At 46.1% G+C, this 23,503-nt stretch overlaps 1 protein-coding gene across 2 annotated transcripts in view; it reads left to right on the top strand.

Annotated features, from left to right (window-relative positions):
* SLC24A4 (solute carrier family 24 member 4) overlaps window positions 1-23,503 on the top strand; it is a 194,720-nt gene that overhangs the window by 74,860 nt on the left and 96,357 nt on the right. The gene's annotated exons all lie outside the window — the stretch shown is intronic.

Here is a 23,503-nt window from a genome sequence, read left to right on the forward strand (position 1 = left end):
GCACAGTGCAGCATGCAGAATTTTAGTTCCCTGACCGGGGGTGAACGCACACCCACTGCGGTGGAAGCTTGGAGTCTTAACCCCTGAACTGCCAGGGAAGTCCCACGTGTATTCTTTGATTCACTGCCTTTTAGAAATCTGTAGGATCCCCAAGACAGGTAACTTTAAAAATCATGGAGGTTCTTAAAAGAAACTTTACCTTATTGTGCAATTTGTATCTATCATCTTGCTGTTATTTGAAGCATGTGGGTCAGCTCCCTAACTGAAAATCATTGATTTTTTTTCCCTCGAGTCCTCTAAACCCCTTCCTACCTCAGGGCTTTTGCACTCCCTGTTTCCTCTTTCTAAACACTCTTTCTTCCCAGATCTTGATAAGGCGGGATCCTTGAAATCTATTCCCGGCTAGCCTAAATGTCACCTCCTCAGAGAAGCCATCTCAGACTTTCCAGGCTCACGCCATGCTCTCCCTGGTCACACCCTATCACATTGCCCTTCATGGCCAGAACTGCTATAATTACTCTGTTTATTTCCTTACTTATTTCTGGCTGCTGTGTTCTGGAGCGTGAACCCTTGAGAGCCTCACTCTCCGTTCACTGCTGGATCTCCAGGCCTGGCACGTGGGAAGTGCCCAGTGAGGCCTGCTTGAATGTAAATGGGCTAATGTGCATCTCTGGCATTTGTGAGACCCTTGAGCACAGGCCCAGGGGTTGTCCCTGTAAGGCCTTTTGCAGAAGTAGAGGCACAAGTGGTGCTGATGCTGAAAACACATTAACCAGCTCGTTAGAGGATGAGGCGTCTAAACTAGAAAGACGGGTCTGTTTTAGGATTTGCTCTAGACTATTACAGGGAGAGGGGAAAAGAAGAGGGTACAAAACTGTAGTAGAGAGCTCTCCCTTGAGGTCACATGGATATTCCTCTTAGTTCACTTTAGTTGCTCAGTCATGTCCGACTCTTTGTGACCCCATGGACTGCAGCACGCCAGGCTTCCCTGTCCATCACCAACTTCTGGAGTTTACTCAAACCCATGTCCCTCCAGTCGGTGATGCCATCCAACCATCTCATCCTCTGTTGTCCCCTTCTCCCACCTTCAACCTTTCCCAGCATCAGGGTCCTTCCCAAGGAGTCAGTTCTTCACATCAGGTGGCCAAAGTATTGGAGTTTCAGCTTCAGCATCAGTCCTTCCAATGAATATTTAGGGTTGATTTTCTTTAGTATTGACTGGTTGGATCTCCTTGCAGTCCAAGGGATTCTCAAGAGTCTTCTCCAACACCACAATGCAAAAGCATCAATTCTTCAGTGCTCAGCTTTCTTTATGGCCCAACTCTCACATCCATACATGACTACTGGAAAAACCATAGCTTTGACTAGACAGACCTTTGTCATCAAAGTAATGTCTCTGCTTTTTAATATGCTATCTAGGTTGGTCATAGCTTTTCTTCCAAGGAGCAAATGCTATCATAGCTTTTCTTCCAAGGGTATTCCTATGGATATACTGTAATGATAGAGGCCAAATACTACTATGCTATAACCATGAAGATGCCAAAAGTCAAGTGGTAATCTCTGGGTTGAAGGATAGCCAGGAATTTCATTTTATGATTATTTCATATTTTTAAAATTTTCTCTGGACACATTTCCTATAACAAGATATATTAAATTTTACAGTGGTTTAAACACTGACTTGCAAATATATATATAAATAATATATATACTATATATATACACACACACGCATATATAAGTAAAAGTAATACCTCTGGCTCTGAAGCCAGATGAACCTGGCTCTACAGCTTGCTAGCTCTACCTTAGGCCAATTAACCTCTCTAAACATCAGTACATCATGAGAAATGCTGAACTGGATGAAGCACAAGCTAGAATCAAGATTGCTGGGAGAAATATCAATCACCTCAGATATGCAGATGACACCACACTTATGGCAGAAAGGGAAGAACTAAAGAGCCTCTTGAAAGTGAAAGAGGAGAGTGAAAAAGCTGACTTAAAACTCAACATTCAGAAAACTAGGATCATGGCATCTGGTCCCCTCACTTCATGGCAAATAGATGGGGAAACAGTGACAGACTTTATTTTGGGGGGCTCCAAAATCACTGCAGATGTGATTGCAGCCATGAAATTAAAAGACGCTTGCTCCTTGGAAGGAAAGTTATGACCAACCTAGACAGCATATTAAAAATCAGAGACATTACTTTGCCAACAAAGGTCTGTCTAGTCAAAGCTATAGTTTTTCCAGTAGTCATGTATGGATGTGAGAGTTGGACCATAAAGAAAGCTGAGCACAGAAGAATTGATGCTTTTACATTGTGGTGTTGGAGAAGACTCTTCAGAGTCCCTTGGACAGCAAGGAAATCCAACCAGTCCATCCTAAAGGAGATCAGTCCTGGGTGTTCATTGGAAGGACTGATGCTAAAGCTGAAACTCCAATACTTTGGCCACCTGATGTGAAGAACTGACTCATTTGAAAAGACCGTGATGCTGGGAAAGACTGAAGGCAGGAGGAGAAGGGGACAACAGAGGATGAGATGGTTGGATAGCATCACTGACTCCATGGATATGAGTTTGAGTAAACTCCAGGAGTTGGTGATGGACAGGGAGGCCTGGCATGCTGCAGTTCATGGGGTCACAGAGTCGGACACGACTGAGTGACTGAACTGAAGCCTCAGTATTCCCAGCTGTTAAATGGGGATTATTAGTGTGCCTCAGAGTTGTGGTGAGGGTCAAATATGTTAATATACATAAACTTTGGTTAGCACATAGGAGTGCTCAGTATGTATTAGTCGGTATTTTTACTATTACTGGGGTATTAGTATAGTTTAGGGTTCAGTTCAGTTCAGTCGCTCAGTCATGTCAGACTGCGACCCCATGAATCGCAGCATGCCAGGCCTCCCTGTCCATCACCAACTCTTGGAGTTTACTCAAACTCATCTCCATCGAGTTGGTGATGCCATCCAGCCATCTCATCCTCTGTCGTCCCCTTCTCCTCCTGCCCCCAATCCCTCCCAGCATCAGGGTCTTTTCCAATGAGTCACCTCTTCACATGAGGTGGCCAAAGTACTGGAGTTTCAGCTTTAGCATCAGTCCTTCCAATGAACACCCAGGACTGATCTCCTTTAGGATGGACTGGTTGGACCTCCTTGCAGTCCAAGGGGCTCTCAAGAGTCTTCTCCAACACCACAGTTCAAAAGCATCAATTCTTCAGTGCTCAGCCTTCTTCACAGTCCAACTCACATCCATACACGACCACAGGAAAAACCATAGCCTTGACTAGACGGACCTTTGTTGACAAACTAATGTCTCTGCTTTTGACTATGTTATCTAGGTTGGTCATAACTTTCTTTCCAAGGAGTAAGTGTCTTTTAATTTCAGGCTGCAATCACCATCTGCAGTGATTTTGGAGCCCCAAAAAATAAAGTCTGACACTGTTTCCACTGTTTCCCCATCTATTTCCCATGAAGTGATGGGACCTGATGCCACGATCTTAGTTTTCTGAATGTTGAGCTTTAAGCCAACTTTTTCACTCTCCACTTTCACTTTCATCAAGAGGCTTTTTAGTTCGTCTTCACTTTCTGACATAAGGGTGGTGTCATCTGCATATCTGAGGTTATTGATATTTCTCCCAGCAATCTTGATTCCAGCTTGTGCTTCCTGTAGCCCAGCGTTTCTCATGATGTAATCTGCATAGAAGTTAAATAAGCAGGGTGACAATATACAGCCTTGACGTACTCCTTTTCCTATTTGGAACCAGTCTGTTCCATGTCCAGTTCTAACTGTTGCTTCCTGACCTGCATATAGGTTTCTCAAGAGGCAGGTCAGGTGGTCTGGTATTCCCATCTCTTTCAGAATTTTCCACAGTTGATCATGATCCACACAGTCAAAGGCTTTGGCATAGTCAATAAAGCAGAAATAGATGTTTTTCTGGAACTCTTGCTTTTTTGATGATCCAGCGGATGTTGGCAATTTGATCTCTGGTTCCTCTGCCTTTTCTAAAACCAGCTTGGACATCTGGAAGTTCATGGTTCACGTATTGCTGAAGCCTGGCTTGGAGAATTTTGAGCATTACTTTACTATCTTCAAGACCCAGATAATCACGATGGTGTGACCACTCACCTAGAGCCAGACATCCTGGAATATGTAGTAAGTGGGCCTTAGAAAGCATCACTACAAAGCTAGTGGAGGTGATGGAATTCCAGTTGAGCTATTTCAAATCCTGAAAGATGATGCTGTGAAAGTGCTGCACTCAATATGCCAGCAAATTTGGAAAACTCGGCAGTGGCCACAGGACCGGAAAAGGTCAGTTTTCATTTCAATCCGAAAGAAAGGCAATGCCAAAGAATGCTCAAACTACCACATGATTGCACTCATCTCACATGCTAGGAAAGTAATTTTAGGTATACCATCTCATATAATCATTTAATCCTCCAAACAAACCTGTGAGGTAGCTGTAGAAGCAGAAACTGAGGAAAATGAAGCAGAACTTGGCTTTGGTTGTTGTCAGACCCCGAATGGGGGCACAGGTTTGAGCTATCTTCTCAGGAGGTATCTTCTCATGCGTTGACCACCTGACCCTACTTGGACACAAAAGAATGGGTCAGTTCTATAAACTGGTCCTGGAGCAATTCTTAGAGAATCTTGTGTCCCTAGAAGTGGCCCTGGGTGAGGACTGCGGTGAGTGGCGGGGTTGGGGTGGGGGGCGGGGGGTAGGGGAGGAGACTTCCCTGGTGATCCAGTTGCTAAAACTCTGAGCTCCCAATGCATGGGGCCCGGGTTTGATCCCTAGTCAGGAAACTAGATCCCACATGCTGCAACTAAAGAGTTCTCAGGCCACAGCTGAAAGATCCTGCAACTAAGACCTGGTACAGCCCAGTACGTAAATACATACTTAAAAAAAACAAGTGGCCCTGGAACGCAGAGAGGGTCCAGAGGGTCCTGGCTTGGGCACTCTGCCCCCCAGTGGCAGATATGGGAAGTGCGTCTGATCTAGGCCACAGAGCCTCTTGGCCTGGTATGAAGAGTCAATCTATATCACCACTCCGCCTTCGCCCTGCCTCCCCCCGACCCTAGCCTGTTCTGGACAATCGCAGTGGTCTGCCTGTCTGCCTCGCTCGCCGAGGCTTCATTCATAGCGCTCCTAGGTGTCTCCATAACCAGCAGATGCGTTCTTGTCACTTTCATATGTTAAGGCCCTCCCTCTGTCTGGCCCTGGCCCTGTTCACTAGCCTCATTTTGTGCCCCTCTCTCCCGCACACCCCTGCGTAGACCAAAGAGGGCACCAAGGAAGGAAACTGGGTTGTGGAATTGACAGACTGGGGCAGGCAGACACAGGCACAGCTGTGAGCCGAAACACCCTGACCTCTGCCTGCTCCCTCCTGGGTGCCCTTCCCCCTCTGTCTCCAGGCCCCACCCCCTGGCCATTAAGGCTCAGCTCCCTCTTAGCTGGTAAAGAATCTGCCTGTAATGCGGGAGACATGGGTTCTATCCCTGGGTTGGGAAGATCCCCTGGAGAAGGGAAAGGCTACCCTCTCCAGTATTCTGGCCTGGAGAATTCCATGGATTGTATAGTTGGACAGGACTGAGCGACTTTCACTTTCCAGCTCCCCTCTTCTGAAACACTTCCTGTTGACACTCCAGGCAGCAAGGACTGCTTTCTGCTCTCTTCTGTTCCCACTGTGGCCCCCCAACCCCTCCTGCCCAGCCTGACAGTTGAGCCTGTGACACCGTGTTTCCCACTTGGTGTTCCCAGCGGCACTGGGTGCTTCTCCAGGGCGAAGGCTGAATCAGCTGTCAGAGTTACTTCGCCTATCAACAAGGTGCCCCTCATGGAATGGGCTCCAGTGTTTATAAATGATTGAGGGTGAAGGCCACTTCCCAGACACCCAGCCCCTGTGCCCTGGGGGCCTCCTCCTGCAGAAACTCCTCCTTTTTTTTTTAAATTTCATTTTCTTTTTCTTTGGCTGTCTGTGCAGCATGCAAGATCTTAGTTCCCTGACCAGGGATTGAACCCGCATCCCCTGCTGTGGAAGCGCAGAGTCTTAACCACTGGACAGCCAGGAAAGTCCCAGAGGCACCTTCTTTATCCACTCCTTCGAAAATATCTTCAGCTTGCCCCAGAGCCGTGCCTGGCTGGACCCTTCTCCCAACTGCTAGAGATGGTGCTTTTGTCTGAGAACCCAGTAACTCTGAACTATAAGCCAGAATTAGTCTTGACCAAACCATTGCTCAGTCGGTAAAGAATCTGCCTGCAATGCAGGAGGCCCTGGTTCTATTCTTGGATCAGGAAGATCCCCTGGAAAAGGGATAGGCTGCCCACTCCAGTATTCTTGGGCTTCCCTTGTAGCTTAGCTAGTTAAGAATCTGCCTGCAATGTGGGAGATCTGGGCTCAATCCCTGGGTTGGGAAGATCCCCTGGAGAAGTGAAAGGCTACCCACTCCAGTATTCTGGCCTGGAGAATTCCATGGACTGTATAGTCCATGGGGTCACAAAGAGTCGGACTCGACTGAATGACTTTCACTTTCAAACCATTGAAGGACTTAAGCTTGACTCACATGCAATAGAAACGGAATAAACATCTAGTGAAATGAATTTTTGATTACCACGTGGGCATTGTGAATCTTTGCGTCTTCCTTGCCCTGTGTTTCTCCCCGCCAGCTCAATCCTGAATGTATACTCTGTAGCTCCTCTGGAGAGAGCCTGGCAGGCAAGGCCTTTGGGGTAAAGTAATGCTGGAAGTAGCATAAGAAAAGAAAATGACAGGCCTCTTTAGGCAGAGGTTTTAGCCTCTGCTGTAATTAAAATTTGCTTTAAATTTCAGGACCGCATTTATCAAGACTGAAGGGCGGGCTATACAGTGTAATGTGGTCACATTTTAGAGCTGATTTTTTTCAGGGACGTTTAATGGAGGTTTTTAGTCAATTCTGATTTCTCAAAACATTATCTGCGTATACATCCGGAGCCTGCTCTTGACTGTGCTGCAGAGGAAATGGGGTGATAGAAAGGTGAACTGGGTGAGAAACCTGATCTCAGCAGACAGCTGTAAATGGTGTAGGACAGGCAGAACGGTCTCCGGGTGCTAGGAAAAGGCAGCAAGTTTGGGACCCTAGCAGGTCCATCCTGGGGGGCTTCATGGGGGAGGTGGCCATCTAGGCAGGCCTTGGAAGACACTGAGGCTATAAAGACGTGATAACTGCACCTGGGGAAAGGCAGCCCAGGTGGAGGGAGCAAGATAAAGGCCCAGAAAAGCAGCTGGCTCAGAAACCAGGAGGCTGCCAGATGGGCCCAAGTGGGACCCAGGAATAGGGAAGGAACAGGCTTAAGAAGGGAAGTTGGGGTCAAGTAGTGGAGAGTGTTTGGGAGTCACAGCTCTGGCAATGGCTGCCCCTGGCATGCAAGAGCTCTTGTCACTGGGGGCATTTTCCACTGTTGGGGCTATGGGGATGGCAGTAGACACGAACCTGCCAGCTGGTGAATGGTGGGTGAATGTTCGCACTCCCTGAGCTCAGAGGGCAGCTTGTCGGGGCTGGTTACTAAGTGACCCATCCGCACGATGCAGAGAAAGGATCTGGCTTCTCTCTGCCTCCACCCCCACTCCCATCTGTTCTTTGCAGCCTGACTCAGATTGACCAGTGCTAAGACGAGAGTAATATTTAAGAGACTGAGCTGGCGGGTGGGTGGTTTGGGGAGCACCCACTGCCAGGGCTTGAATCCTGGCTCTTGCTTGTGCTGTGTGATTTCAGACAAGTGATTTAGCTTCTCTGAACCATCATTTCCCCATCTGCAGTTGACAAAGTGATTAGGATAGCACCTGAGAAGTAAGGTGGTTCTGAGCAATGAAGGAAGCCATTAGTGAGACTTAGAAACCATGCCTGATGAATAGCAAGTGCTTAATAAGTGTGGGCTGCTGCTGCTTTGCTTGACTTAACTGTCTTACTACCCAGTTTGGGTCATGCCTTAACTTTTAGCATCTCTGCTAAGACACAGTGCCTCCCAGTTCCCAGGTGTTCCGAGAGGGATCTGGAGGTAGTTCCCATCTGCATGGAGGAGCAACAAGCTCAGCTGGAGGTCAAGGTCACATAGCTCCATTTAGATGTACATACAGGGCTTCCAGGGCTTCCCTGGTGGCTCAGACAGTGAAGACTTCTAGGTGGCTCAGTGGTAAAGAATCTGTCTGCAATGCAGGAAATGTGACTTTGATCCCTGGGTTGGGAAGATACCTGGAGGAGGAAATAGCAACCCACTCTGCTATCCTGCCTGGGAAATCCCAGGGACAGAGGAGCCTGGCGGGCTGCAATCCATGGGGTCACAAAAAGCTGGACACGACTGAATACACACACGTGCATGACAGGGCTCCCTAATAGTGACTCGGCTCCCACAGCTTGCTCAGGAACAGGCATGGGTGTTGGTCACACATTCTAGGTGAGCTGGCACCTGTGTGGTCTCGGCGCATCCCTGTCTCCAGGTTAGGCTGAGCTGGGCTGTCTCAAGGACTGTGTCTGGCTATCCCATGCACCTCCCTTCAGCCCTCCATGTGCTTCCTGAACTTGATGTCTCACCTCCCAGGATTTGTGGGGAGAGGTGAGAGGACAGCAGAGGTGAACCCTTATGGGAGAGGAGGGGCTTCTAGGTGGCAGGACTCTGGATGCTCAGAACTTGTGTCGCTTCAAGGCAGCTACCACTCTGGTGAGGCTGCCAGGCCCTACACTGATTTGGGAGGTAGGGAGGGGGTATCTAGAAGATCTGTGAGATTCCTCAGAAGGGGAATTTTCAGACTCCAAATCTCCATTCCTGGGAGCATGTTTCCCTGATGGTTTCATCTTTGTGCTAGATGCTCAGTGGGAGCAAAGTGGCCCTCTGGGGAGAGGCGGCACGGAATATCATATGACAAGCACTAAAATGGAATAAAGTCTGGGAGTTGGTGATGCACAGGGAGGCCTTGCGTGCTGCAGTCCATGGGGTCACAAAAAGTCGGACACAACTGACCAACTGAACTGACTGAAAACGGTGTTGGGAAGAGAGGGGCCTGGGTTTTACTCATGAGAACCTTGGAAAAAGTCACTAAAACCCTCTGCGCCTCAATTTTCTCAGCTGTAAAATGGATTCACCTCTTACACTGTTGGTGGGAATGCAAGCTAGTATAACCACTATGGAGAGCAGTGTGGAGATTCCTTAAAAAACTGGAAATAGAACTGCCTTATGATCCAGCAGTCCCACTGCTGGGCATACACACTGAGGAAACCAGAATTGAAAGAGACACATGTACCCCAATGTTCATCGCAGCACTGTTTATAATAGCCAGGACATGGATGCAACCTAGATGTCCATCAGCAGATGAATGGATAAGAAAGCTGTGGTACATATACACAATGGAGTATTACTCAGCCATTAAAAAGAATACATTTGAATCAGTTCTAATGAGGTGGATGAAACTGGAGCCTATTATACAGAGTGAAGTAAGCCAGAAAGAAAAACACCAATACAGTATACTAACGCATATATATGGAATTTAGAAAGATGGTAACAATAACCCTGTATATGAGACAGCAAAAGAGACATTGATGTATAGAACAGTCTTTTGGACTCTGTGGGAGAGGGAGAGGGTGGGATGATTTGGGAGAATGGCATTGAAATACATATAATATCATATATGGAACGAGTCGCCAGTCCAGGTTCGATGCACGATACTGGATGCTTGGGGCTGGTGCACTGGGACGACCCAGAGAGATGGTATGGGGAGGAAGGAGGGAGGAGGGTTCAGGATGGGGAACACATGTATACCTGTGGCGGATTCATTTCGATATTTGGCAAAACCAATACAATATTGTAAAGTTTAAAAATAAAATTTAAAAAAAGGGGTTCAGACATACTTCCCAAAGTCACTATGCAGATTGACTGAATGCACATCTTTCCTGCTATAATTCCCTGGGAGAGCCTGAAACCAGCAGGGCACCCAGGATCCAGCTGTGAGCAAGACCCTGCCCAGAGGGGTCTGCTTTTTGGGGGAGGGTGGGGTAGCCTTTAGCACAGTGCCTGATACATGCTAAACCCTCTAAATGATACGTGGTACCTGCTGTTAACCAGAATTGATGGTATTTAAAGCCAGCTTCTTTGTCCCCTCTCTTCTCCCCTCAAAAGGCAGTGAAATCAGGGAAAGTCAGAGAAGAATGTTGTCCACAGCAGGAGCCAAAGCGACAGAAAGGGGTTTGTTTGGCGTTTCCTTTAATCTGTGTTTAATGTGTAAGCAGATTATCTGAGCAGCACTGGGGCTTCTGTGCAGGCTGATTTGCCCGTCTCTGGCCTGGGCAGCTGGTGGTGGAGCGACACCACCGTTGAGGTTGGCTTCATCATTTCTGTTGAAATTCCAAGTGGTCCTCGGTGGAGAGATGTGGGCGAGAGGACTCGGAGGGAGCAGTCTTGCACATTGCTGCAAAAATGTGTTCTCGCAGCTGTCCATGAACACAAATCCCCTTTGCCCTTGGCGCTGCAGAGGCTCCTGCTCTCACTCCCACCCTCGCGGCGTGAGTCTGTCTTCCGTCCCGCGGACCCACCTCCGCCAGCCTCCTATTGTGCTGTGGAATCTGAGGGAGAAAATGAAACAGCAGGAGCTGAGGGGGACTGGGGGGCGACAGGCAGGGGTGAGGGGAAGCCGTCTGCCTCTGGAGAGGAGTGTTTGTATCACTGACGTTTAAAGTTATATCAATATTTTTTTCATCATGGGAAATATACATAAATTTTATAATTGATTACTTTTTGTGTTTTTTATCATGGGAAATATACATAACATAAATTGTATCATTTCAACCACGTTTAAGTGTGCAGTTCACTGGCATTTAGTGCCTTCACTTGGTTGTGCAACCATCACCACCATCCATCTCCAGAACTTTCCAGACTACAACTCCACACCCATTCAACACTAACTCCTCACCCTCCACTCCTCAGTCCTTGGCGCCCACCAGCCTGCCTTCTGTCTATACACGTTCGACTGCTCTGCATGTATTCTTCAGTTGTGTCTGTCTGAGCCACGAAGGAAGCCCCTTTGATTGCTCTGCTGCTGCTGCTGCTATGTCACTTCAGTCGTGTCCGACTCTCTGCAACCTCATAGACGGCAGCCCACCAGGCTCCCCCGTCCCTGGGATTCTCCAGGCAAGAACACTGGAGTGGATACTCTAGATGCCTCTAAATGAGATTATACAGTATTGAGCTTTTTTTTCTTTTGACTGGCTTATTTCGTTTGGTGTAATGTGTGCAAGGCTCATCTGTGTTACAGGTGTATCAGCCCTTCGTTCCTCTTTAAGGGTGAATAACACTCCATGGAACATGTTTACCACATGGTGCTTCTCCATTGAGTCATAGATGGAATGTGGGTTGCTTCCGCCTCTTGGCTATTGTGGATAATGCTGCAATGAACATGGAACTCCAGTATCTGTTTGAATCTCTGCTTTCAATTCTTTTTTTTTTTTCCTTAAAAAAAATTTTTTTTTTTTGTCCATGCTGTGGGGCAAGCAGGATCTTGGGTCCCTGACCAGAGGTTGGACCCCAGCTCCCTGCATTGGCAGCTCGGAATCCTACACTCGAGATGGCCAGGGAAGCCCCTTTGCTTTCAGCTCTTTCAGATGCATACCTGGAAGAGAAATTTCTAGATCATCTGGTAATTTCATGTTTAATTTTTTGAGAAACTGCCACACTTTGTAAACGCTCACGCACAGTGTACCCCTTTATTGCCTGCATCTGGGGTTGACACACCCAGCCCTCCTTCAGTGCCCTTTCCTATACTGTGTTCCTCTGTTTCACCAATAAAGCCTTGAGAGAGAGCTTAGGACCTGTGTGAGAGAGAGTTGGGTCTCAAGCGTGAGGAAGACCTGAGGCTGTGTCCTTGTCATGGGAGATGGGCTCCCCAGGACTCAGTATTGAGACCTGCAGCTGCTACCATCCAGCCTGGCTTCCCAGCCATGTGCTCTTTGGTTCTTGGAAGCTTCCAATGGCTGGATTTCCAACCTTGTTGGTTGAAGAAGGACCACAGGCATTGACTGGGGACACTTATCCTCTGGGCTTGACTTTAGCCAAAGGCCTGGGTTGATCTCTCCCCTTGTGGCTTCTAAGCCATTTAATATCTACACATATGCAGTTGCAAGTGGAGATGCCACCCTTCCCCTTTCTCCTCTGGGTACCAAGGAGGAGGAGAGGGAACACCAGAGGTGTCCTTGATCATCTGGGGTGGTCAATACCAGTTCCAGCTGATGGTTCTGGAACTCATGTTGTCGACCCCAAGGGATGTCAAGGCTACTGGTGTTCAGGTAATTGGGACAAGGACTTCAGGCTCTGGGGCAAACCCCCAAAGACCAAGGCTGGTGCCCGGGAGATGTCTCATGCCCACCTCTGGTCAGCCTGCGGATGGAGATGGAGTGGAGTGGAGATCACCTTTGGTGCACTTGTCCTGATTTTGTGTTGCATTTCATTAAAAAAACAGAAAGACCCACTTCCATATAGATATGTGCACTTGAACATTTGTGGTAGAAATACCATAATAACTGGGATTTCCTTCAAAATAAATGAGATGGGGAGACAGCGGGAGCTGGCACACCTGATGGGGATATGAAATGAAACCCGATCGACCTTGAGTTGATAGTGGTTGAAGCTGGGCGGCGGACACATGAGCGCTCATTACACTATTCTCTCTGTTCCTATGTCTGACCTTTTCCATACTGAAAATTAAGAAAAATGTAGCCTTTTCCTCCACCCCATTCTTGGAAGGAAACTAACCTGCCCCAAGCACTTCTTACGTTTGGACGCTTCTCTAATCTATTAAATGCTCATAATTTATGAGTAGCGGGTGCTGTTATCCCTATTTTACAGGTGGGTAGATGGAGGCACCTTGACATTTCAGCACCTGAGTGGCTTAGCTGGGATCTGAACCAGGTCTGGTCCCCTTACTGCTGCTCTACCCCGTGGAGCTGCTCCTCCTGAATGGAAAGTGTCAGCCCCGGGTCCGTGCAGCCCCTGGAAACCAGTGTCCTGGGCGACCCCTGACCCTGTCGCTGTGGCTTCCCCAGGAAGCCCTGCCTGCAGAACCTAGAGATCATTACAGGAAGTGGTAATGACTCAGCCCAGGTCACTCAACTCCACCAGGGCAGAGCGACTCTTGTACGGGGCCGGTGCTCCTGGCCCAGCCCCCAGGTACCATGCGCCTCATTAGCACCGTCTCATTTCCTGTGTTCTCCCTGGGCTCCTGAACTTTGCTGTTCAAATCTCCCCTCACCCTAGGGCTCCTGCATTCCCTGTCGAGTCTCAGTCCCAAACATCCTCTTGTACTTTTTTTCCGCCCTGTCTTTTTGGTTTCTTCACTTGCCTCCTCTGCAGATGCCAGCTGGCCCCTCTGCATGGGTGGCTTCATCCATCCTTTGCAAAATCCATGTATCCCTGCCCCATCTCCTCCCTCCTCCCGGGTCGTTCCTGCCTCCCTCCAGCCTGTGTCTCCCAGCTCAGCCCCCCGCTCATGCACTGCTGTCCCGCTGCCCCCATGGCCCAGGTCAATGGCTTCCTCCCACCCTCACGGAGGGAAGTGCGTTTCTCTCCACTCACGCCAGGGCGTGCCCACACCATCTCACCTTCCCCTGAGTGGCGGGCACAGCCACTGCCAAACAGGACCTGGATTCCCGGCCTCCTACTCGGTTTCATCAGCCTGTCAGCCTTTATTCCATTTAAGATATTTTTAAACCCTCTTAACACTTCTGCCTTAGTTTTAACTCTCCCCCCCACCGCCCCCCAATTAAAACATAGCTCTCCTTCCAGTGGATTTTCCCCTGAAGATGTGACAGTATATTTTCTTAAAATGGCTTCTGGAACTTGATTCCTTCGCAACACATTTGAAATGAGAACCTCCACAAAAATGATAAAGCGTTCTCCTTGGCTGTACTGTGTACCCTGCACCAGACTAGGTCGGGGAGAGGGCTCCTCTGTGAGCCCCATAAGCCTTCCTGGGACCCATCTGTATCATTGAATTTACTTGTCACCAGATGAGCCTGGCAGCATTTTTTTTTTTTTAAACCAAAGGCACCAGGTTTACCAGGGAAAACCGCAGTTGCTAGTTTAGGAAACTTGAGTTGACTGTGAGCAGGAGGTGGTGTGGTATTAGATCGAGCTAGTGTAACAGACCCTCATATTTCAGCGTCCTAGCACAATAAAGGTTTTCGTCTCACTACGTAACACTCCAGGGCGTGTTCTTGGCTTGCAGAGCATCTTCCACATGGTCACTCAGGGACCTGGGTTCCTTCCATCTTTGGCTTTCTCTCTCTAGGGCTCTGGGGAAAGAAAACGGTGAAATAAACACACCTGCTGCTTGATGACCTTGGTCTGAAAGGATGTATCATTTCCACCACTTGCACTTATGCCCCACCTAAATGCAAGTGACATTGGAGGTGTTCTGGTGGGCTGGTAGCCCCAGCTGGGTTCCTCGCACAGTGCCAGCATCACCTGCCAGCCAGGTACATGCATCATTTAGGATGCGAGGCCCAGTCAAGCCTTTGGATGACAGCGACTTCGGTCAGCGTCAGGCTTGGCTGCCTGAGAGACCCCAAGAGAGAGCGACTCTTCTGACCCAAGTTCCATGTGCTCTGTCCTGCCCACTCTTCCCACCGAGCCCCCAACCAGGCCAGGACCACCAACACCAGCTCTGGCTGCATGGCCACCCTCCTCGAAGGCACCTTTCTCAAACTCTTCTTTCCGTCTTCCCAGTCCTTTATGGATTTTATTGATCTTCTCTTTCAGCAGTATCGGAAACTCTTTGTAGTGTAATTTTCTAGAGATCAGGCAGGATTTCTGCATTTAGATTTAGTGTGTAAAAAACTAATATCTTGATCTGAAAAATATTGGGTTGTTATCTTCTCACTTTTAATTTTAGGGTCACTGAAAGAAGTTCAGTTCAGTTGCTCAGTCGTGTCCGACTCTTTGCGACCCCATGAACAGCAGCATGCCAGGCCTCCCTGTCCATCACCAACTCCTGGAGTCCAGCCAAGCCCATGTCCATTGTGTTGGTGATGCCATCCAACCATCTCATCCTCTGTCGTCCCCTTCTCCTCCTGCCCTCAATCTTTCCCAGCATCAGGGTCTTTTCAAATGAGTCAGCTCTTCGCATCAGGTGGCCAAAGTATTAGAGTTGCAGCTTCAACATCAGGCCCTCCAATGAACGTCCAGGACTGATCTCCTTTAAAATGGACTGGTTGGATCTCCTTGCAGTCCAAGGGATTCTCAAGAGTCTTCTCCAACACTACAGTTCAAAAGCATCAATTCGTCAGCGCTCAGCTTTCTTTATAGTCCAACTCTCACATCCACACATGACCACTGGAAAAACCATGGCTTTGACTAGACAGACCTTTGTTGGCAAAGTAATGTCTCTGCTTTTCAATATGCTATCTAGGTTGGTCATAACTTTCCTTCCAAGGAGCAAGCATCTTTTAATTTCATGGCTGCAGTCACCATCTGCAGTGATTTTGGAGCCCAGAAAAATAAAGTCAGCCACTGTTTCCCCATCTATTTCCCATGAAGTGATGGGACCAGATGCCATGATCTTAGTTTTCTGAACGTTGAGCTTTAAGCCAACTTTTTACTCTCCTCTTTCACTTTCATCAAGAGGCTTTTTAGTTCCTCTTCACTTTCTGCCATAAGGGTGGTGTCATCTGCATATCTGAGGTTATTGATATTTCTCCTGGCAATCTTGATTCCAGCTTGTGCTTCCTCCAGCCCAGCGTTTCTCATGATGTACTCTGCATAGAAGTTAAATAAGCAGGGTGACAATATACAGCCTTGACGTACTCCTTTTCCTATTTGGAACCAGTCTGTTGTTCCACGTCCAGTTCTAACTGTAGCTTCCTGACCTGCATACAGGTTTCTCAAGAGGCAGGTCAGGTGGTCTGGTATTCCCATCTCTTTCAGAATTTTCCACAGTTTATTGTGATCCACACAGTCAAAGGCTTTGGCATAGTCAATAAAGCAGAAGTAGATGTTTTTCTGGAACTCTCTTGCTTTTTCCATGATCCAGTAGATGTTGGCAATTTGATCTCTGGTTCCTCTGCCTTTTCTAAAACCAGCTTGAACATCTAGAAGTTCACAGTTTACATATTGCTGAAGCCTAGCTTGGAGAATTTTGAGCATTACTTTACTAGCGTGTGAGATGAGTGCAATTGTGTGGTAGTTTGAACATTCTTTGGTATTACCTTTCTTTGGGATTGGAATGAAAACTGACCTTTTCCAGTCCTGTGGCCACTGCTGGGTTTTCCAAATTTGCTGGCATATTGAGTGCAGCACTTTCATAGCATCATCTTTCAGGATTTGAAATAGCTCAACTGGAATTCTTTCATCTCCACTAGCTTTGTTCGTAGTGATGCTTTCTAAGGCCTACTTGACTTCACATTCCAGGATGTCCGGCTCTAGGTGAGTGTGAGTGATCACATCTTCATGATTATCTGGGTCGTGAAGATCTTTCTTGTACAGTTCTCCTGTGTATTCTTGCCACCTCTTTAATATCTTCTGCTTCTGTTAGGTCCATACCATTTCTGTCCTTTATCAAGCCCATCTTTGCATGAAATGTTCCCTTGGTATCTCTAATTTTCTTGAAGAGATCTCTAGTCTTTCCCATTCTATTGTTTTCCTCTATTTCTTTGCATTGATCACTGAGGAAGGCTTTCTTATCTCTCCTTGCTATTCTTTGGAACTTTACATTCAAATGGGTATATCTTTCCTTTTCTCCTTTGCTTTTCACTTCTCTCCTTTTCAGAGCTGTTTGTAAGGCCTCCTCAGACAGCCATTTTGCTTTTTTACATTTCTTTTTCTTGGGGATGGTCTTGCTCCCTGTCTCCTGTACAATGTCACAAACCTCCGTCCATAGTTCATCAGGCACTCTGTCTATCAGATCTAGTCCCTTAAATCTATTTCTCACTTCCACTGTATAGTCATAAGGGATTTGATTTAGGTCATACCTGAATGGTCTAGTGGTTTTCCCCACTTTCTTCAATTTAAGTCTCAATTTGGCAATAAGGAGTTCATGATCTGAGCTATAGTCTGCTCCCAGTCTTGTTTTGTTGACTATATAGAGCTTTTCCATCTTTGGCTGCAAAGGATATAATCAATCTGATTTCGGTGTTGACCATCTGGTGATGTCCATGTGTAGAGTCTTCTCTTGTGTTGTTGGAAGAGGGTGTTTGCTATGACCAGTGTGTTCTCTTGGCAGAACTCTGTTAGCCTTTGCCCTGCTTCATTCTGTACTCCAAGGCCAAATTTGCCTGTTACTCCAGGTGTTTCTTGACTTCCTACTTTTGCATTCCAGTCCCCTATAATGAAAAGGATATCTTTTTTGGGTGTTAGTTCTGGAAGGTCTTGTAGGTCTTCATAGAACCGTTCAACTTCAGCTTCTTCAGCTTTACTGGTCAGGGCATAGACTTGGATTACTGTGATACTGAGTGGTTTGCCTTGGAAACGAACAGAGATCATTCTTTCATTTTTGAGATTGCATCCAAGTACTGCATTTCAGACTCTTTCGTTGACTATCATGGCTACTCCATTTCTTCTAAGAGATTCCTGCTCACTGAAAGAAGAGACAGTCACAAAAGATTTTTTTTTTTTCCTTTTCTTCCAAGTCACATCAGCATTGCTTGATTTCATCCTGAGATCCCCTCTGCCTGCCACTTCTCTTCTGAATGTCTGGGCCCTGATGACTCCATTTGAATCCTGGGCCAATTTTCCATGCTTCACGTACAGCACTGTTTCTTTTTAATTTTTATTTTTAATTGGATAATTACTTCACAGTATTGTGATGGTTTCTGTCATATATCAGCAAGAATTAGCCATAGGTACACATAGGTCCCCTCCCTCCCCATCTCACCCCTCTAGGTTGTCACAGAGCACCAGCTTTGGTTTCCTTGTGTCATATGGCAAATTCCCACTGGCTGTCTGTTTTACCTATGGTTTGATCTATGTGTTGGGGCAGCAGCGTCTTGTCTCTGGCTTGTGGCCAGAAGCAGTCTTGTTTCCAGTGACTTCTCCAGCAGAGGAACATGCAGGCTTTATTGATTGCTTTTCGTGCCCTTCTGGGTAGCCCGTGTTCACTTTTAGGACCACTCTCTGAAGCAGGCCTTGGAATGGGAGATGGGCACCCAGATACCACAGTGGTGGAATCGTAGAGCCCTCTGAGTTGGTGGCAAAGAGTAAGAGGGAGAAACAGTCAGTTAGGATTGACTTTACTTCTCCATCATTCAAAGAATCTAAGCTGCTGGTGAGCATCTCCCCTTCTGGAAATTTCTATGGAATGATTTCTGTTTAGAGGCTCCAAGAATTCCTACTGCTGTCCTTCAGGTGGTTACTGAGTGTCTCTTGCAGTGCAGCGGGTACAAGGGACTCGCCCCACGTGGATACTGGCCATCTGAAATAGAGGCCAAACAGGTGCCAAGGGAGATCGTCACGGTTTCTATCTAGTTCTAGCCAAGACAAGACTTTAAGAACAAAGCCTTGAGTCCTAATTTTCCCTTATCATTAATTCTCACACTTTGGATATCACCATTTGCTCTTTTTATAAATTAGAATGTTTTACTTGATTTGGGCAAGTCACATCTATAGGCAACATTGTTAAAATGCATAAGAAATGCAGACTTCTGCAAACAGTTAACAAGGGTCATCCAGATGAGAAATTACTGCACTTGTAATACTGCTTTTATCATCATACATAATCCTACAGAGTTTTGTTCAAAACAATCATAAAAGAGACTAGTATCATGTTTTTTCTGTAGAAATTCAGATTATTCTTCCTATAACTTTGGAAACTACTCTGAACCATAAATAGCTGCTTAATGTGCAGTCATGTAGGATATCAGCAATACCATATACACATCTGTGAATGTTGTTAAATTTTAAATGATAAGGTAGAGTTGAAAAAGAGGTACTAAATTGAATACTGTCATTCCAGGCTCTTCTGCTTCAGGGTCAATTTCCTGGCTCCTTCCACCCAAAGAAAGCAAGGTGCCAATTAAGAACTGCTTGGAGACTAGAGCTAAAGGGTAACTTCCCCACTCAAAAGCCAGACATCAACTGATAAGAAGGGAGAGCAGAAAAAACAAAGGGATTCAGTAGGAGAGGGGCTGAGTGACCTCCCAGGTAGATAATGCAACCCAACAGTTCTGAACTTGACCCCAGATTTATAAACTGTCCTTCTATTTTTCTTTAGAAATTGTGCGCCCAACTTTTGGCCTGATTTTTTTTTAATTGAAAATAGTTGTTCTACAATGTGTTAATTTCTGCTGCATAGCGAAGTTGATTCAGTTATACGTATGTGTACATCATGGTTTATCACAGGATGTTGAATATAATTCCCTATGTCTGTCTATGGTTCCCTTGTGGCTTATTTTATATGTATTAGTTTACACCTGCTAACCTCAAATTCCCACTGTATCCCCCCCTCTCCCGTCCTCCTTGGCAACCATGAGGCTGTTCTGTGTGTCTGTGAGTCGATTTCTGTTTCGTAGATAAGTTCATTTGTATCATATTTTACATATTTTACATGATACATATTTTACATGTATCATATTCCACATGTAAGTGATATCATGATATTTGTCTTTCTCTGTCTGACTTACTTTATTTAACATGACAATCTCTCAGTCCATTCATGTTGCTGCAAATGGCATTGTTCCATTCTTTTTAATGGCTGAGTAGTATTCCATTGTACATATGTTATCACACCTTCTTTATCCATTCTTCTGTTGATGGACATTAAGATTTTTTTCCTTGACTATCATGAATAGTGCTGCAATGAACATAGGGCTGCAGATATCCTTTTGAATTATGGTTTGATCCAGATACTAATGTATGTCCAGGAGCAGGATCCCTGGATTGTATTGGCCTGACTTTTACAGCCAGTTATTTCTGCCTGACTGAGGAGCTCGGATATCTTGGTTAAGGGTTAATCTTGGCTGTACTACTTTTTAAATATTATTTATTTGTGCTGGGTCTTAGTTGAGGCGTGAGAACTCTTAGTTGTGGCTTGTGGGATTTAGTTCCCCGACTAGGCATCGAACCACAGCCCCTTGCACTGAGAGAGCAGAGTCTTAGCCACTGGACCACCAAGGAAGTCCTTTGACTGCACTACTTTTAACTTGCTCTGAGTTGCCATGAGTGGAAGCCAGGCTTCCCAACCCCACTGCCTCTAACAAGGCAGTGTTGCAGAAGTGCTCTCGAGGCCAGTGGTTCTCAGACCAGAGTCCTAGGCTTAACCAGAAGACTTAGGGGGACTCCTGGCAGGCCAGAGCTGATGTTAAAAAAAAATTTCCTCTGGTTCTTATGGACAAATGACATGTATGTGTATGTGCTAAGTTGCTTCAGTCATGTCTAACTCTTTGCAACGCCATGGACTGTAGCCTGCCAGGCTCCTCTGTCTATGGGATTGTCCAGGCAAGAGTACTGGAGTGGGTTGCCATGCCCTCCTCCAGGGGATCTTCCAAACTCAGGGGCTGAACTCATGTCTGTTACATCTCTTTCATTGGTAGGTGGGTTCTTTACCACTAGCTCTACCTGGAAAGCCTGGGCAAATGATGTACCTAGGACTAACTCCAAAAACTTCATTTGCAGAAATTGTGAAGGGAAGGGTAACTATTACCCGACCTAACTATTAAGGACCACTTTGCTAACGCTTTTTATTTGTGAACTAAAATTTCACAAGTATCTAGCATTTGAGGGCCCTACTTCAGGATTCTGTAAGAAATCTGGATCCCACTCAACAGCTGGTGATACTGCCCAGTTCTGACTACACATGTATCCATAGAGTTGGAATCTCCTTGACTTGGAGGAAGTTTGCTTTACAAGTGCCCCTCTGTTTATTGTCTTGAGATGCTCATAGTTTTTAATTGCTGCTGTTCTTGCTTTTCATTTATAAGCAAATCCCTATTAGCTGGGCGTCATTGCCAGTTTAGTTTGGTGTGGGTTGTTTGCATCACAGCACAAAGTTTGCCACACCTTGGTATTTTGGCTCGTTATCTGCCAGTAGTTAGACTGAGATTTGTATATATTTTCATTTGACTAAATCACACCCCACTTCTCCCGTCATCCCCCCCCTTAAATTGACTAAGGAGTGATGCTTCGTATCCATCATGAAATTCTTTGTCCCCTGAGAAGTGGGGACAGATGAGGTTGGGTGAACCCCATATGCTCTTTATTCCTCCTTCATGGGCCATAGTGTAAAAAGATAAATTGTGAAAGATGAGAGAGTGTAGAGAAAAAAGAACCTTCCTACACTGTTGGTGGGAATGTAAATTTGTGCAACCAACGTGGAGGAAAAAAACTAAAACTAGAGTTAGTAGAAGATCCTGCAATCCCATACCTGAGCATACATCCAGATAAAACTATAATTTGAAGAGATACATGCATCCTAATGTCCATAGCGGCACTATCTACAATAGCCAAGACATGGAAGCAGCCTAAACAGCCACTGACAGATGAACTGGATAAGAAGATGTGGCATCTACACACATGGACTACTGGCCATAAAAAAGAATGAAATAATGCCATTTGCAGCAACATGGATGGATCTAGAGATGATCAGACTAGGTGAAGTCAGTCAGACAAATACCATATAATATCACTGATATGGGGAATCTAAAACATAATACAAATGAACTTATTTACAAAACAGAAATAGAAAACAAACTTATGGTTACCAAAGTGGCTAGCAGGTATGGGGGAGAGAGATAAACTAGAAGTTTGGGATTAGCATATCCACACATACATACTACCATATGTGAATATAAATAGGTAAGTAACAAGGTTCTATTGTATAGCACAGGGACCTGTACTCAGTATCTTGTAGTAGCGAAAGTACTATATGAAATGTAAATAAGTTCATTTGTATTATTTTTTAGATTCCACATACCTGTGATATTATATGGTATTTGTCTCTTTCTGACTGACTTCACTTAGTATGATCATCTCTAGGTCCATCCATGTCACTGCAAATGGCATTGTTTCATTCTTTTTTATGGCTAATATTCCATGTGTAATAACCCATAATGGGAAAGAATCTGAAAGAGATTGTATAACTGAGTCACTTTGCTGAACACTTGAAACTAACACAACATTGTAGATTAACTGTCCTTCAGTTTTAAAAAGTGAAAGATGTGGGAACTCATGCTCAAAGAAAGACCAGGGTGCAGGAATCCCAAGGAGGGAGTGGAGACCAAACCTAGGGAGGGTGAGTTCCTGCATCGCCATACAGCTCAACGTCGTATTTAAAAGCACACCCACAGCTTCTTTGTCTTAAGAGTCAGTTTCCATCTCGCACATCTGTAGCTCTTTCTCTGCAGTGGGACAAGATTTACACACAGCGTGTTTGACTTAGTGTTCTGCTTCTTCATCTGTCTTCTCTGTTCTTGACTGTATCTCTCTTTGAGGGTCAGAATTATGTTTCCTATGCGTACAGCAGTCTGCTGAGCTGTGATGTTAACAGATCTAATGGGGGCATTTGAAGGGCTTCCTGAATCTCTGTCACAGCCTCTGCTCATGATGGCCCACCTCCCCGCCACCCATACACCCTATTTCTACCAAAATATAGATAAGAATTGGAGTCTTCCTGTAGCATGGAGGGTTATAGGGCACCATCTCCATGCTGGGCTCTGTGCTGCCCCAGGGATCCTAACAGAGACAAGCCACTGGTTCCTGCCTTCAAGATGTTAATAGCATTTTCTCATTGTCTGGTAGGTAGAAAGTATAATTTTCTTCTTATTGCTCTAAGTTTTGACTGCTTATAAGGTTTGTATAGAGAAGCATCCGGGAAAAGGAGACGTTCTCTGCCATTTTTGCTATAGTAATACACACCAGAGGTTCCCTGGTTGTTTCCCTGAGGTTGGAGGATGGTGTGAAACATATCACAGTGGGTAATCTGAAATTCGCATTTAGAGTGCAGAGGTGACTGTTCTCAGAGTCCCCCGGAAAATTAGCCTCCCTCTGTGCCTAGCTCTTTCTGCTCCCGCCTGGTTCTCCCGGCTGTGATATTGGAAGGAGTCCCTGAGCACCATGTGGAGTGACCATCTGTGACTGACGAGGGGTCACAGCCTGGACATACGTGGGTGTCTGTCTGTGATGAGCAGAGTACCGTTCTCTTTCCTTAACTCTCAGTCCAGGGCTGTTTCCCTCATTGTTGAAGGAAGAAAGACCTTTTGCCTGAGAATAGTTGCTTTGTCATCCTGTGGGGATTGTCTGTGCTCAAGAGGGATCTAAACTGACAAAGGAAGGGGGTGTGCATGAGTAAAGATGTAGAGGTCAGCCTGGCCAGACATTGTGTGTGGGACAGTGATCAGGCTGTCAGTGAACAGGACTGGGGTCACCCACGACCCTGAAGGAATGGCTGGCAAGATTGGAATTGTTATGTTGTTGTATAGTCACTAAATCATGTCTAACTCTTTTGCAGGCCATGGAATGTAGCCTGTTATGCTCCTCTGTCTGTGGGATTTCCCAGGCAAGAATACTGGA

Source organism: Bos indicus, chromosome 21 (assembly GCF_029378745.1).
Source record: "Bos indicus isolate NIAB-ARS_2022 breed Sahiwal x Tharparkar chromosome 21, NIAB-ARS_B.indTharparkar_mat_pri_1.0, whole genome shotgun sequence".
Classification (NCBI taxonomy): domain Eukaryota; kingdom Metazoa; phylum Chordata; class Mammalia; order Artiodactyla; family Bovidae; genus Bos; species Bos indicus.